The sequence below is a fragment of the Podarcis filfolensis genome (assembly GCF_964270895.1).
Source record: "Podarcis filfolensis genome assembly, chromosome: 16".
NCBI lineage: Eukaryota > Metazoa > Chordata > Lepidosauria > Squamata > Lacertidae > Podarcis > Podarcis filfolensis.
The window spans coordinates 10,885,454-10,890,099 of record NC_139620.1 but is presented as its reverse complement, the minus strand read 5'-3'; the positions used below and the strand labels follow the sequence as shown (position 1 = coordinate 10,890,099).

The 4,646-nt window shown below is 20.0% G+C and overlaps 1 long non-coding RNA gene across 1 annotated transcript; it reads right to left on the bottom strand.

Annotated features, from left to right (window-relative positions):
• Positions 1-2,623: 2,623 nt before the first annotated feature.
• LOC310751999 lies at positions 2,624-3,979 on the bottom strand. The gene is made up of 2 exons (XR_014542774.1): positions 3,546-3,979; positions 2,624-3,085 (listed from the first exon to the last, which is right to left on the bottom strand). It is a non-coding gene; the product is annotated as an uncharacterized lncRNA (long non-coding RNA).
• Between the last annotated feature and the right edge of the window lie 667 nt (positions 3,980-4,646).

Sequence of the window (4,646 nt, the reverse complement as noted above, 5' to 3'; positions counted from 1 at the left end):
TCTATTTGGTAGTTTATTTTTTTGAGGGGGGCAGAGGAATTTTATTCTATTTTATTCTCTTCTCTTCTATTTTGTTCTATATTATTTTATTCTATTTAATTTTAATCTATTCTATTTTGTTCTGTTTTATTCTATTTTGTTATCTTTTGTTCTCTTCTTTTCTATTTAATTTTAATTTATTCTATTCTATTTTGTTCTCTTTTATTCTACTCTATTTAATTTTAATCTTTTCTATTTGGTCTATTTTATTCTCTTCTCTTCTATTTTGTTCTATCCTATAATTTAATTTAATTTAATTCAATTCTATTCCATTCTATGTTATGTTATGTTATGTTATGTTATGTTATGTTATGTTATGTTATGTTATGTTATGTTATGTTATGTTATGTTGTTATGTTATGTTATTCTCTTCTCTTCTATCCTATTCCTATTTTATTTGATTTTAATCAATTTTATTCTATTACTTTCTATTATATAATTCTATTCTATTCTATTCTATTCCATTCCATTTTATGTTATTTTAATTTATTTTATTCTATTCTATTATATCCTATCCTATTCTGTTCCTATTCTATTTAATTTTAATCTGCTCTATTCTATTCTATTCTATTCTTTTATTTTATTTTATTTAGATCTATTCTATTCTATTCCATTCTATTTTATGTTATTCTCTTCTCTTCTCTTCCATTTTGTTCTGTTTTATTTAATTCTCTTTAATTCTACTCAGTTCTGTTTTGTTATCGTTATTCTATTTTGTTATCGTTTGTTCTATTCAATTCAATTTAATTTTAATCTATTCTATTCTATTTTGTTCTCTTCTATTCGGTTCTATTTTACCTATTGTGTTCACGTTTATTCTATTTTAGTCTAGTCTATTCTATTTTGTTCTCTTTTATTCTATTCTATTTTAATCTATTCTACTGTATTTTATTCTAGTCTATTTGGTTCTATTTTATTCTCTTTTATTCCCTTCTCTTTTATTTTGTTCTATTTTGTTCTATTTTATTCTATTTTGTTATCTTTTGTTCTATTCTATTCTCTTTAATTTTAATCTGTTCTATTCTATTTTATCCTATTCTATTCCTATTCTATTTTATTCTTCTCTCCTATTTTGTTCTCTTTTATTCTATTCTATTTAATTTTTATCTATTCTATTGTATTCTGTTCTAGTCTATTGTATTCTGTTCTAGTCTATTTTATTCTCTTCTATTTTGTTCTATTTTATTCTATTTTCTTCTCTTTATTCTATTCTATTCTCTTTAATTTTAAACTATTCTATTCTACTCTACTCTACTCCACTCTACTCTATTCTATTCTGTTCTTTAATTATATTTACTTCTATTCAATTCTATTTTATCCTATCCTACCCTATCCTATCCTATAATTTAATTCAATTTAATTTAATTCTATCCAATTTTATCCTATCCTATCCTATCCTATCCTATTCTATAATTTAATTTAATTCTATTCTATTTCATGTTATTCTGTTCTCTTATATTCTATTTAATTTTAATCTATTCTATTCTATCCTATCTTATTCTCTTTTATTTTATTCTAATTTTAATCTGTTTCATTTTACTTGATTCTATTATTTAATTTAATTTAATTTAATTTAATTATTTAATTTAATTTAATTTAATTTAATTTAATTTAATTTAATTTAATTTAATTTAATTTAATTTAATTTAATTTCTATTCTATTCTATTCTATTCTATTCTATAATTTACCGGTAATTTAATTTAATTCTATTCCATTCCATTCTATTTTATGTTATTCTCTTTTCTTCTCTTCTATTCAGTTCTATTTTATTCTATTTTGTTCACTTTTATTGTATTCTATTCTATTTTAATCTAGTCTATTCTATTTTGTTATCTTTTGTTCTATTCTATTCTATTTAATTTTAATCTGTTCCATTCTATTTTGTTCTCTTTTATTCTGTTCTATTTAATTTTTATCTGTTCTGTTCTGTTCTATTCTGTTTTATTCTGTTCTGTTTTGTTCTCTTCCATTCTATTTTGTTCTCTTTTATTCTATTCTATATAATTTTAATCTATTCTATTCTACTCTATTCTGTTATTTAATTTAATTTAATTTAATTTAATTTATATTCTATTCTATTCTATTCTATTCTATTCTATTCTATTCTATTCTATAATTTACCGGTAATTTAATTTAATTCTATTCTATTCCATTCTATTTTATGTTATTCTCTTTTCTTCTCTTCTATTCGGTTCTATTTTATTCTATTTTGTTCACTTTTATTGTATTCTATTCTATTTTAATCTAGTCTATTCTATTTTGTTATCTTTTGTTCTATTCTATTCAATTTAATTTTAATCTATTCTATTCTATTTTGTTCTCTTCTATTCTCTTCTATTCAGTTCTATTTTATTCTATTTTGTTCACTTTTATTCTATTCTACTCTATTTTGTTCTCTTTTATTCTATTCTATTTAATTTTAATCTATTCTATTCTACTCTATTCTGTTCTTTAATTTAATTTAATACTATTCCATTCTATTTCATCCTATCCTATCCTATTCTATTATTTTATTGGATTTAATTTAATTTAATTCTATTCTATTCTATCCCATTCTATTCTATTTTATGTTATTCTATTCTCTTTTATTCTATTCTATTCTATTTAATTTTAATCTATTCTATTCTATTCTATCCTATCCTATTCTCTTTTATTTTATACTAATTTTAATCTGTTTTATTTTACTTTATTCTATTAGTCAATTTAATTTAATTTAATTTAATTTAATTTAAATTCTATTCTATTTAATTTTAATCTATTCTATTCTATTTTAACCTATCCTATCCTATTTTGTAATATTTTATACTATTTCATTCTCTTTTATTCTGTTATAATTTTAATCTATTCTATTCTATAATTTACCGGTAAATTAATTTAATTCTATTCTATTCTATTCCATTCCATTCCATTCTATTTTATGTTATTCTCTTCTCTTCTATTTAATTTTAATCTGTTCTATTCCATTTTATTCTATTTTATTTGGTTCTATTTCATTCTCTTCTCTTCTATTATGTTCTCTTTTATTCTATTTAATTCTATTCTATTCTATTCTTTAATTTAATTCAATTTAATTCTATTCCATTCTATTTTATGTTATTTTCTTCTCTTCTCTTCTCTTCTCTTCTCTTCTCTCCTATCTATTCTATTCTATTCGGTTCTATTTTAATCTATTCTATTTTGTTCTATCCTATCCTATCCTATCCTATTCTATAATTTAATTTAATTTAATTTAATTCTATTCTATTCTATTCTATTCTATTCTATTTCATGTTATTCATTTTATTCTATTCTATTTAATTTAATTTTAATCTATTCTATCCTAACTTATTCTCTTTTATTTTATTCTAATTTTAATCTGTTTAATTTTACTTTATTCTATTATTCTATTTAATTTAAATTCTATTCTATTCTATTCTGTCCATTTTTTCCTATCCTATCCTATAATTTAATTTAATTTAATTTTATCCTATCCTATCCTATCCTATTCTATTCTATGCAATTTAACCTATCCTATCCTATTATTTAATTTAATTTAATTTAATTCTATTCTATTCTATTCTATTTATTCCATTCTATTTCATGTTATTCTATTCTGTTTTATTCTATTCTTTTTAATTTTGATCTATTCTATTCTATTCTATAATTTACCGGTAATTTAATTTAATTCTATTCTATTCCATTCCATTCTATTTTATGTTATTTTATTCTCTTCTCTTCTATTCCTATTCTATTTAATTTTAATCTGTTTTATTCTATTTTATTCTATTCTATTTGGTTCTATTTCATTCTCCTCTTCTATTTTGTTCTCTTTTATCCTATTCTATTTAATTTTTTTCTATTTTATTCTATTCTGTTCTGTTTTATTCTATTTTGTTCTCTTTTATTCTATTCTATTCTATTTAATTTTAATCTGTTCTATTCTATTCTATTCTATTCTATTATTTAATTTAATTTAATTTAATTTAATTCTATAATATTCCATTCCATTATATTCCATTCCATCTCTTTTATTCTCTTATCTTCTCTTTCATTCTATTCTATTTAGCGTATTTTTCACTCCATAAGGCGCACCGGACCATAAGGCGCACCTAGTTTTTAGAGGGGGAAATCAAGAAAAAAAAATCTATTTAGTTCTATTTTATTCTATTTTGTTCTCTTTTATTGTATTCTAATTAATTTTAATATATCCTATCCTATCCTATCCTATCCTATTCTATTCTATTCTATTCTATTATTTAATTTAATTTAATTTAATTTAATTTAATTCTCTTCTCTTCTTTTCTATCCTATTCTATTCTCTTTTGTTCCATTTTATTCTCTTTTATTCTAGTCTAATTTTAATCTATTTTATTTTACTTTATTCTATTATTCTATTTAATTTAATTTAATTTAATTTAATTCTATTCTATTCTATTTAATTTTAATCTATTCTATTCTATGTTATTCTATTCTATTCCTAATCTATTTTGTTATGTTATATTTTATTGTCTTCTCTTCTGTTGTATTGTATTTAATTTTGATCTATTCTATTTTATCCTATTTTAGTCTATCCTATTCTATTCTTTTATTCTCTTTTATTCTAGTATAATTTTAAGCTATTCTATTC